This window comes from Tachypleus tridentatus, chromosome 2 (assembly GCF_004210375.1).
Source record: "Tachypleus tridentatus isolate NWPU-2018 chromosome 2, ASM421037v1, whole genome shotgun sequence".
Taxonomy (NCBI): Eukaryota; Metazoa; Arthropoda; class Merostomata; order Xiphosura; family Limulidae; genus Tachypleus; species Tachypleus tridentatus.
Window position 1 is genome coordinate 121,241,226 of NC_134826.1, and position 13,228 is coordinate 121,254,453.

Here is a 13,228-nt window from a genome sequence, read left to right on the forward strand (position 1 = left end):
ACTAATTAAAATGTTTAATTGAATTCCGCTGTACCTCAAAACGTTTTAACTTGGCACAGGTAAGAAATGGTCTGCAAACAGGTTTGTATTTAAACCCTCATTGTCCACCAAAAACAAATTACATGGTAAAAAATGTGAAGCCTTAATTGTTCTTAAAAAGCAAGTCTCCCTTAAGTAATTCTAGTGTTGACTAAAAAAGAAACATAGTGAAAAATATTCTGGTAAATATCTTTTGTATTTTATATGTACACAAAGCAGCAAAGGCAAAATAAAGAGGTCAGCCATGTAAAGAAATGATATCAAAGTAAGAGACAACTCAGAATAAAGAGGTCAACCATGTAAAGAAATAATATCAAAGTAAGAGACAACTCAGAATAAAGAGGTCAACCATGTAAAGAAATAATATCAAAGTAAGAGACAACTCAGAATAAAGAGGTCAACCATGTGAAGAAATAATATCAAAGTAAGAGACAACTCAGAATAAAGAGGTCAACCATGTAAAGAAATAATATCAAAGTAAGAGACAACTCAGAATAAAGAGGTCAACCATGTGAAGAAATAATATCAAAGTAAGAGACAACTCAGAATAAAGAGGTCAACCATGTGAAGAAATAATATCAAAGTAAGAGACAACTCAGAATAAAGAGGTCAACCATGTAAAGAAATGATATCAAAGTAAGAGACAACTCAGAATGAAGAGGTCAGCCATGTAAAGAAATGATATCAAAGTAAGAGACAACTCAGAATAAAGTTGTCAGCAAAATAAAGAAGTGATATCATAAAGCAAAGAAGTTAGAAATAAAAGAGTCAGCCATATACAGAAGTGATATACAGTCATGTGACAAAGTTAGGACACCCTATGAAAGCCTGTGTATTGTTGTAACATTTTTGGATATATAGATATTTAATCTCAATTTTAATAATACTGAGAAAGATTGTAGGAATATAACTAAACAATTAAAACTGAATAAAAGACTTTTCAAGGTCTTCTGTAAATGTAATTCTACAAAAATGCATATTCTAACTGAGGAAAAAGTTAGGACACCCCCATATTTATTCCCACTTAAAATGGCTCAACTCACACACAGGTGTATCACACCAGGTGCACATGATTAGAAGATCGTTACTCAGCATTTTGAATGAGGCTTGCCCTATTTAAACCTCAGACATTTAGTTTGGTGTGCTCCTAACTATTGAAGTGAGAGTGAGCACCATGGTAAGAGCAAAAGAGCTGTCTGAGTCCTTCAGAAAGAAAATTGTAGCAGCTTATGGGTCTGGTAAGGGATTTAAAAAGATCCGAAAAGATTTTGAAATCAGCCATTCCACTGTCCGGAAAATAGTCAACAAGTGGAGGGCTTTCAAAACAACTACCAACATGCCCAGATCTGGTCGTCCAAGCAAGTTCACCCCAAGAGCAGACCGCAAGATGCTAAAAGAGGTGTCCAAACACCCTAACATGTCGTCACGGGAGAACAGCAGGCTCTGGCTACTGTTGATGTGAAAGTACATGCTTCTACAATCAGAAAGAGACTGCACAAGTTTAACTTGCATGGGAGGTGTGCAAGAAAAAAAAACCTTTGCTTCCTAAGAGAAACATCAAGATCAGACTGACGTTTGCCAGATATAATGTAAACAAAGACCAGGACTTCTGGAATAATGTTCTTTGGACAGATGAGTCCAAAATTGAATTATTTGGACACCAGAAAAGAGGACATGTTTGGCATAAACCAAATACAGCATTCCAGGAAAAGAACTTCATACCAAATGTGAAGCATGGAGGTGGAAGTGTCATGGTTTGGGGCTGCTTTGCTGCAGCAGGACCTGGACAGCTCACAATCATAGAATCCACCATGAATTCTACTGTGTATCAGAGGGTGCTTGAGGAACATGTGAGACCATCTGTAAGAAAAGTAAAGCTGAAGCAGACCTGGACCCTGCAACACGACAATGACCCTTAACATACCAGTAAATCAACCAAGGACTGGCTGAAAACTAAGAAATGGAGAGTCCTGGAATGGACTCAAAGCCCAGATCTTAATCAGATTGAGATGCTGTGGGGTGACTTGAAACGGGATATACATGCAGGAAACCCCTCAAACATCTCACAGCTGAAAGAATTCTGCATTGAGGAGTGGGGCAAACTTTCTTCAGACCGATGTCAGAGACTGGTAGATGGCTATAAGAAGCATCTCATTGTAGTTATTTCAGCCAAAAGGGGTACACTAGCTATTATGGGGTAGGGTGTCCTAACTTTTTCTCAGTTCGAATATGCATTTTTGTAGTATTACATTTACAGAAGATCTTTAAAAGCCTTTTCTTCAGTTTTAATTGTTTAGTTATATTCCTATATAACAATGTTTCAGTGTTGTTGAAATTGAGATTAAATATCTATATATCAAAAAATGTTACAAAAATACACCGGCTTTCATAGGGTGTCTTAACTTTTTCACATGACTGTAAAATAGGGGCCAAACTACAATGAAGGGGTCAGAACATAAATAAGTTATATACCAAAAATAAACAAGCTAGAAATAAAGGATTCAGCTATGTAAGGAAGTGATTTCAAAATATGGGTCATGCTAGAACAAAGGGGTCGGCAAAGTAAATGACTAAAATAAAAAAGATCCAGTTTCTATAAGTGGGTGAACTCTGTAAAAATTTAATGTAAAAATGCAAGTTGAGCAAGCAGCAACGTTAATATGAAAAGTGGGGGCCAACTTTTCTAACTGCTCCCTGTTTAAGTTACTTTTACATTACGTTTTCACAGGGTCACCACTATCATATAACTTCATTCTTTTTTATCATATTACATTTGTTTAAGATGTAAGTATTACAATTTTAAATTGTAATTGAAATTGAGTTAAATGATGATTTAAATTTAGAAGTAATATACATTTTGATATTTTTATCTAATTTATGATACTTGCCAACACGATTGATACACACACACTTTTCTTTTTGATACAAATATATTTTAATACACAAACGATGATACGGTTTACAGTAACAGTTCTTAATACTAATGATCTACATACAAAAGTTTTACAAACTGGTATGGAACTTCCTTGATATCTTATCAGAGTTCACGATGAGCGAAATATTTTCGAGTTGATGTGTGTACAGTTCGCTTCACAGGAAACTAGTTAGCTATGTATTATATTTTCTTAGCCGGTCACACGCTGAGTTTTTCACCGATGAAGTTTTATAATGCAAAAATACTAACGTTCAATGTTAATTCGCTGAAGTTAAACAGTTTGTAATATTCGAAATCTATAAACATTCCTGGTCAGGTATGTGAAGTTCTCGACTAATAAGCGTTAATCACAGTTATAGCTTTCGAAGTTTATAGCACCTCAACTATAGCAAACCAATAATATATACTGTTTCTTGGAGAGTTACGTTGGTGTTATTTATAAGCGTGAGGAGAGTTTTTCGAATTTCGGTTATGCAACAATATAAATAATATAGTAGTGTTTACGTGCACACGTGTATTGTTGATTCTTACACTCGAGAATTTTATACAATTTTAGTGAATAGACGGAAATTTTGTAATTTAGATTTAACAGTATAAGTTATGTACCTTTCAGAATATCAATTTAACTGAAACAAACATCTATATCAAAACATGTATATACGATAGTAAATCTGTTACAAAGAAAAAAAAAACACAGAAATATTAGTATATGTGTCAAACTGTAGTTCAGACTAACATTGGAAGTTTGTTCCTGCTGTTGATTTAATTATTCTCCGTGTTGAAGGGGAAAACACAGAAGAAACAGCTTCCTATTAATTTTAAAATTATGTGTGAATATTTAGTTTTATTCAGAAGCAGAATAGTGAAATGCAGCATTTCGAACAGTTGTGACAATACCTCAGAGTTGGACGAAAGTTCGATCCTGTATATAAGGCCACAGCAGTGCTTACGTTTGTTTCTGTGCATAAAGCTACACAAGGGGCTATCTGTGTTTTACCCACCACGGGTATCGAAACCCGTTTTTTAGCAGAATATGTTTACAGAAATACCAGTGTGCTACTGACGTGGGGATCCACAGCGGGGTTACTTCACCTTCTAACTTGGCTGGAACCACTACTGTCTCTCTTGATGTGTTTCATTGTTGAAATGTGACACAAATATGAGAATACATGTGATTATACATAGTACTGCAAGTAGTGTTAGCTTCTAGTTTGTTTCTTTGTCAATTTTAGAAAAGCCACGTTGGGTTATCTACTGTGTTCACGGCGGGGAATTGAGCCTCGGACTTTAACGTTGTAAGTTTGTAGACTTACCGCTAATTCACCAGTGAACTATAGTTTCTTATAGTAGACATTATGATAATTGGTGTGACTTTAAAATATCATAATATCTAAAAAACATAAGATTCAAACGTGCTTATCTCATGATATTAATAACATATTTAGAAGTATGTAATTACATTGGTACAGCGATAAGTGTGACAACTTATGACGCTCGAAACCTGGCTGCGATACTTGTGGTGGACACAACACTAATAGCCCATTGTGTATCTTTGTGCTTAAGTTCAGACAAAAAGAAATATATTTGAAGTTTGTCGTTTAATTTATTTCAACAAGGAAACGTTACAGTTTCTCTTTGTTTTTTCAAGTAGTTGTAGAAAGGAACATTTAATATTTAATTTAATTTAGGACATAACGAGAAGTTTCAGCACCAGATGCTCGTTGTCTGATTAAAATTGTTATTAAGTTTCCATCTGAAATAAATTATACTCCTTTTTAGATGCATCGTTACTTCGATAATATTACAAAACGAAAAGAACGTTGCTTCATGGTTAAGAGATGTTTAATATTTTTATAATCTTTAATATATTAACGAAAATATTTGGTTTGTTTGTTTTGAATTTCGCACAAAGCTACTCGAGGGCTATCTGTGCTAGCCGTCCCTAATTTAGCAGTGTAAGACTAGAGGGAAGGCGACTAGTTATCACCACCCACTGCCAACTCTTGGGCTATTCTTTTTATCAACAAATAGTGGGATTGATCGATACATTATAAAGCCCCCAACGCTGAAAGGGCGAGCATGGTGTGACGGAGATTTGAGTCCGCGGCCCTCAGATAACGCGTCGAGCGCCTTGACACACTTGGCCATGCCGGGACAAAAATGTTTGGAAAAACTTATATTGTATATATCTATTATAATTTAATGATCTTGTATAATAAGTAGGCTATGAGCCAATAAGAGTAAATATAAAATAGTTAGACTTATAGTTAATCACACCTTAATTGAAACATTTGCATAAATGTGCTGCTACATGTGCAACCCATGGCGCCACAAGCGAGCTATATTAGATTCAGTTAGAATTCCCGATAATTCGACAGTGTATACCGCCACAAGTGAAGTGAAGACCATATCGCATCACTTTACAAGCATGGATATTCGTATAGCGAGGTAGTAAAACGATATGTGACAATAGTTAAATTATAATAAAAACATTTAGAAGAAAGGGCCTTCGATATTGTTCATAGATGATGAACAGTTCACATAAATATTTTAGAGTAGTAATGTGGTCATAAGCCATATTTTCATCCAATCCACAAAAGCATAGTCAATTTTCAAAGTGATGACCATAGTTAAGAAAGAGAACCCTCCAACCCAAAAAACAACTGTACTTAGTCTGAACAATTCTCCTGATATAAAACAAAACAAAAAAAAAAACGATTGGAGGATGATAAACGCTGACAAGCCTAAATTTCAGAAACCGACAGTCACATCTAAAGAAACAAAAAAAACAAGAAGAAATTAAAATAACAGCAAGCAAACTCATTGAAAACACATCTGTTAAGTCTTTTCGTTAGTTTCAACGGATATTTTTCTTTTGACCTGCTTAAGACAATATTAATGTTTAACGAAAGGTTCATGGAAAGCTTGTCATGTCGTGTAGCCTTGAACTGACCTCGTTGTCCTTCGCATAAGCTTGTTTATTATAACGGAAATCGTGGTGTCATAACCGAGGTGTAATCATGGGCATGAGAAAGAGTACAATTCAAGATAAAGAAAGTAGTTCCAAGAGCATCATGGGAAAAGAATATTTTTCTTGTAAAGGATATTCAAAAATACACCATACACAAAAATAGCAAACACTGTAACCCAAGCGCTTTCGACAGGTAAACCTTTCTTACCAATTACTCATGATGAACAAAGATCTAACTTTCGAAAGTGTCTCGGTTGTAGGGCTTTCTATTTTTTCTTACAATGTGCGATTGGCCTTCGTTATATTTAGTATTGTGTTTACTATTTTGAGTTTCATTTATTAATGTTAGTGCAAGCACTATGCACTAATCAGTTACATTTCCTGCCATTTTGTAGATACTTTTCCAAAATGTCTTATACTCAGAGTGATTAATAAGACATTTGGGATGTTAGACAGTTGTGTTTGGCCCATTCAAGCTTGCGTATTAAAAGACGATATGGCTGAGCCTAAAGTACAATTGTGTGGTTTATTATTATCATTTTTATTGAAATTACATATTTTATTAGTAATATTAGGCCTTTAGCATCTATTTCTCGACTTAGAAGTTAGAGAATAGACAAGGGTAGACTAGAAATAACCACAGTGAAAACCCAACCAATACATTCGCAACAACTAGAAGTAACAGTAAAAAACAAAACAAATACAGTGGTTTCACTATGGTATCTTCTTTAGGGAGTAAGACATTTACCCGTATGTTGGGCATTTGTTTATAACGGCTGTAAGACAGATGCGTCAGTGTCCCGAATCCCCAGCTGATGTCTTTAAAATTAGAACAGAAGACCAATATTATATTGAAACCTTGGAAATTCCCATGTGTATGAACCAAAACCCCGAATATTTTAAGTGCCTAGTGACGCCTTTCTTGTGAGGCCTAAATATCTAAACATTTTACGCTTTCAATTATTTTAATGTTGTTGGAATGAATGACATGTAGCTATATCGTTTAATTAATGTAGCCTGAACTGTTGCACATGTATTAATATCGTTTAATTAATGAGCCTGTACTGTTGCACATGTATCATATTACTCATTTTTCTAAAATAATAATTTTTAGTATTAAACCAACAATGAGAAAAATCGATAACCCATTTAAAGTCTACGCAGTAAATGTTGACTTCCCTTTACACTTGTCGAGTTCATTGTATGATTCATATGATTCAAACCAAATAAGTTTGTAAAATTACATATGTAGATAATTTTATTTTTAATTAAAAAGGGTCAATATAAGAATATACTCTCGTGTTATGTTCTCTTTCATATAGATGTTAAAATAAACATTTCTTCTGTTGTCTTTAGAATTATATAAATACTTTAAACGTTTAGTATATGTTGAAAAATGTTAAAACACTATTATGTTCGCTCTAGCAAGGGAGCATCAGAGAAACACAGTTACGATGATAGTATTGTGGGTTATTTTTCACTGCTTTCTAAATGCTTTATAGATGGTTTAGAATAGAAGTATTAGCAACCATGAACATAAAAACTATAGGATTGTGCGATAAAACAAAATAAAAGTAACAAATATTCTTATTTCTTACTTTTAAATTCATGTATCATACTTTGTTGTAGCCTACGGAGTGCATAGTTCTTTCCGTGATAAATACACGTTTTACAGTACAACTTCCAACGTTTGGCTTCCCTTATGTGATATAATTTTAGTGTCTACTGATTGGCTGACAGACGACACACTGCCATATATTGGTGGGAGAAGTTAAAACAGATGACCTGTACAGGCGGATTTCGGAATGGCTTTCGGAAAATTATCTAATAGAAGTTAACCAGTTTAGTCCCAAGAAGGATGTACCAGGAAAGTCTTTAAGCATTTATAATGTTTTATTGAAAATATATCAAATAAAGAGATCCATGCTGTTTATCACATTTATCTCTATTCACTGGAAAATTACAGGGATGTACTCAAATGCATACAGTGGGATTATATGCATCAATTATTGAAAATAAAACTTTCACTTTATAATCATGTAAACCATCTGAAATTGAAATACTGAAATACTGTTGACTTCTAGTAAGAAGCTGGAACTGTGATGCGACAGTTTAACTAGATTTGCAAGTTGATAAACCTTACAAGCATTCACCACTCAAGCGTTCACCATATGTGTAAATAACACCCACCGTCACTTTTTCTTGAAATACAATTATGTATGTGTTTAAAAGTTGTTCATGTAATTCGACACCACCTATTCATGCATTTCTTCCTTTGACCACCTATTTACTTTGCCAAAAGGTTCTAGACTGTCCTATTTTGTTCTATTGCTTACAACACTGTTGTCCTTTTACTTCTCCATCAGAATGGATTCCCTCATTGTCAAACTTCAAAATTTCCTCTTTCACGACTCTTCACGAGTTCTTCATGCGATTTTCTTGTAAATATATATACCTGTAGCTCTGAAACATGTTTTCTTTAATAACTTGAAAAGAAATAGTCAAAAAAGACAATGTGATCAGTGGGAAATTTCACATAACTCAACAGATCCTGTACAACTCTAGTGCTTAATGGTAGTTCCATTTCGTCTTCCTTTCCTGGCACTTCGTACTTGTACATGAGTAGTTGTTGGTGCAAAGGACTTTGCTTCGAAAAAGGTATCAATGGTACAACAATATCCATCAGAACTACATGGCACTCAGTCTTTGTAGCCAAATCAAATGGGCTTTCCACAAAATATTTTACCATGACTTCCTCATGCAAATATCTCTGTAGGAAATACCCAATTTTTGGAAATTAGATTTCAACAGATATATCAGAGGTCATATTTTGTCCATCTTATTTGGAGAGTTAACTGAAAAATTATCTGTTAAATAGAAAAATATTTTTATTTCCTGAAAGTTGTTACGAAACATATTTTTGAAACCATAGTAACAGTTAGATCTTCGTAAAGAAACCAGTGTAGTCGTTTACGAGGTAGAAAATTCTCCAAAATTTCAATTATTTACTGGCTATTTTGAAGCTGTGAAAATTTTCCACTGGGCATATAAATTATTTTTGTCAGCCATATGCTGAATAACCACTATATCGAATAAAAATTCAAAAGCTTCAACAGTTATGGCTTCTCTCAGTTCCCTAGACAACGATTTCCCTGTATCTATCTGCACCGTCAATTTGTTCAGTGTTATAAACTGGTCTCACATTTTTTCCACTTTGATAAAATCTTTTTCCTACTCTTAACCTTCTTCTTTGCACGAGTGTGACATTCATTATCTGAACTGCTTTTTTAGTACTAGTAATTATATTCATTTCTAGATGCCCTCTGGAATGATAAAACAATATCAATGATAACTTTACAGAACAAGTTCCAAGATATGATAATTTTGAAAAACCATTGTAATATGCAAAAATATAACTAAAATATTGAAATCACAGCATAACCTTATAGCCAGATACTATGTCATTGACTAGAACATCTGCAAAATAATAACAATGTCATTATCATTTTGTGTTGCAGAGGCAACGTCATGTCAACGCACTTTGAAGCCCAAGATATCTTCTACTGTAACAAAAATTCTATCCATTTATAAACTGTAAGGAAACGTAAAATACACAAAAAACTTGAACTGTATATAAAGCTATATTAGCATAAATTTGCTAATGCAATGACCCAATGTACTCGCTTAAGTACAACGATATTATGTTACTCACAAATGCCAACTGATTTTATGAAACATAAAAATAGTATTACAGGTTACCTATAATAAACTATCGCTACACTATTTCGAGCAATTGCACAACGGAGAAAATGATATTTATCTGTAATATTTGATGCAAAATTGAAACTACTCGAAAATCTATGATTTTTTTAAAAAATGGTAACAACACACAATCTGTTTGTTTGGTGGAAAAGTAAATAATGAGCCAGAAAAGATGTTAAAGATTATTTACAATGATGCCAAACATTCATGTTAAAAAGGATTAACCGTGTGATCAACATTGACGGCTAAAATAGCCAAACGTACAATAATTTTCCGCTGCACCTTTATTTCACACCTAAGATATTTTTGATCAGATATCATGAATTTTTTGTCAATATACATCAACAAACCACAGAAAGTAAGAAAGTGACACTCGATAGTAACGAACATGAACGTTAGAATGGCAACTTTATTATTACAAATAAATATATACTCTACGGAATCAATCAGATTATTTAAATTATTTATGCAGTATTTCTCACTAAAATGGTGTTAATCCATGGAATCTAGATCAACAGTTTCTTGTCATCATCTGCATGCTCTCGATATAGCAATATCAAGTATCTTTATTTATACTGGTTGCTTAAGTTCATATCATGTGACACGATTTAATTAGAAGAACTTCATAAAATTTAGCATACTTAAATACTAGCTGGTCAAAAGTTTAAGATCATACTGAAACGAAATATTAATCAGTAAACAGATAACGAAATTTAGTCATTTGTGTTCAAGCATTAGCGTTGTCAACATCTCCCACTGACATCTCCTGTGTTACATTGGGTAAAAACATGGCAAAGGCTAAAAAGTTGGCAGAGTTTGAACGTGGCAGAATTGTCGAGCTGCAAAAGCAAGGTCTCTCTCAACGTGCCATCGCTGGTGAGATTGGGCGTAGTAAAACTGCTGTTGCAAATATCTCAAAAGACCCTGAGAGATACGGAACGATAATTTCAAGTGGTCGGCCCAAGAAAATTTCTCCGGCGTTGAGCAGGAGGATTCGACGGGTTGTCCGGCAAGAAACCAGCCGATTGTCGAACCAGATTAAGGCCCTTACGGATCCAGAATGCAGCTCAAAAACAGTAAGACGGAATCTACGAGAGAAAGGCTTTAAAAAACCGTAAACGTCTTCAAAGGCCACGCCTCCTTCCACATCACGAAATAGCTGGGTTAAACGTTGCTGAGAAGCACCAAACATGGACATAGAAAAGTGAACGAAGGTTTTGTTCTCTGAGAAAAAAATTAACCTGGATTGTCCAGATGGCTTCCAACGTTACTCACACGATAAGGATATCCCACCGACGACATTTTCTACACGACACAGTGGAGGAAGTTCCATCATGATCTGGGGTGCTTTCTCCTTCCATGGAACAATGGAGCTTCAGGTTATACAGGGGCGTCAAACAGCAGCTGGCTATATTGGCATGTTGGAGAGAGCATCCTTATTGACTGAAGGCCCTCGCTTGTGTGGAAATGACTGGATCTTTCTTTCAGCAGGACAACGCTGCAATCCAAAATGCCCTATTAAATGCTAAAAATGTTTATTTTTCCTTTTCTTATTTTCATATTTCGAAGCTCTATTTATATAAGTGGTTGAGTCTAACAACGCAAAATGCATATTTTTTTCTTCACGTTCATTGGCCTTAAGATTTTGGCCAGCAGTGTATATGTTGCGATAGAGGGCTGTTTTAAAACTTACGTATCAGTGTATGCAGTACTAAAAGGTTGTTAATAATCTTATATATTATTGTTATTTATGAACTTACATATCAATCTATGTAGTGTTAGAGAAGTTATCGGAAGCTACGTATCAGTGTACGTAGTACTAGAGGGTTATTAGTAAACTTATATATCTGTGTATTTAGATTAGGGGGTTATTTGTAACATTATACGTTTGTTGGTATTAAAGGGTTATTTCTCAACTTAAAGATTAGTGGATCACTTCTAAACATATACATCAGTAGATGAATATTGTATGAATAAAAGTCTAAGCTTTGTACTTATAACGTTTTTCCAAACATTCTTAAAGCTCAGAATAGAGATTTCCTCACGTGACACTTTTACGAATTACATCATCAACAGAGAAATTGCACAGACAATTCAGTTTGTTATTACATATACAATGGCTCCATAACACTCATATGCTTTATCCACCATAGTTTGTGTTTCTTTACATATACAGACACGCATTTGTATCTTATAACAGGGTGGTAAGATTTGTGGCTATCTAACTCTGCAGTTAGTTTTAGCACAGAGATTTCGTCCATCATGAATTTAAACTTCTTTAGTAGCATGATAAATACGATTCCTTTTTTGTTGTTTTTAAAAATCAACATTCCCGAATTTGTTTTTATTTTCTTTAACAGACATATCACAGAGATAAACATTTACATTTTACTGAAGAATAATTACATAATTTCTTGACGCTAACTACAGTTTGTTACTACGTATGTTTTCTTATAGCATTGGGCTATCTGCTAAGTCCACCGAGGGAAATCGAACCCCTGATTTCAGCGTTATAAATCCGTAGACTTAGCTTTGTATCAGCGGGAGACGATTGTTACTAGACATACTTTATAACACAGCTTTCCACGGCCACTATCTCTATAATGCTCAATAATTTCATTGTTTTTTTTCAGAAGCCTTTATTTTACAAATATCAAAATATATATAATGAAACTTATTTTTGCATATAATTTTCCACTTTTTTTATAAAGTCAATTTACTGTATATTTTGCACGAATAACCCTTTAAAATGTATGGTATTTTCCCATATTATTATTTTAACTACTAAAACATGTTTCTTAGTTTCTTACAGATTAAACTCAGCGAATTTTGTGAAACATTAAACAGTTTACGATATTCTTTGGACCAGCATAGCCAGATGGTCAGGGTGCTCAACTCACGGTCTGAGAGTAGCACCAAACACGCTCACTCTTTCAGCCCTGGTGTAGCTTTGCGTGACATTCAAAAAGCAAAGAAACGATGATCTCCAGATGAAATGGACAGTGGAAAGTACTGAAATGAAAATATGGTTGTTCGTGGAAGTTTTGTAATATTTAGAGGAAAATGATACATTAATTTACTGAAGTTAAAATTCTGATTGTTAAGACAGGAATCGTCCACAACTGGCATAAGTTTTGTGACAAAAGTTACTGTATGTGTTGTAAATGTACTAAACCAAGACTGTCTACTGTTATCGCTAATTTTCAACTACTGACCAGAAAGAAAGCAGTCATTTAGCTGTACTCTACTACCTACCCTACGGAACTGACTTTCTGTCTTATAACGGAGAATATTTTGAGGTATTACACTGAGTCGAAATCGGCTCACCAGCTCTGATATCCAGAGCTCCATCACATCTCTTACTCAATAATGAAAATCATTTTATAGTTTTATTATATTATAGTAAATCTAGAATATTTGTTTAGTGATGAAAACATTACACGTTCTTGTTGTTTTCAGGTAAAAACTCTATTAATTTTTTAACAAATTGCAAGCTTATCTAACTTGCGATGAGCAGTTAG

The 13,228-nt window shown here is 34.1% G+C and overlaps 1 long non-coding RNA gene across 1 annotated transcript in view; it reads right to left on the bottom strand.

The window, feature by feature from the left end:
- Positions 1–7,580: 7,580 nt before the first annotated feature.
- The window catches only part of LOC143244978 (uncharacterized), a 49,709-nt gene continuing 44,061 nt past the window's right edge, over positions 7,581–13,228 (bottom strand). Inside the window, exon 3 of the long non-coding RNA XR_013025408.1 lies at positions 7,581–9,268. This is a non-coding gene — a long non-coding RNA (uncharacterized LOC143244978). The remainder of the gene's footprint in view (positions 9,269–13,228) is intronic.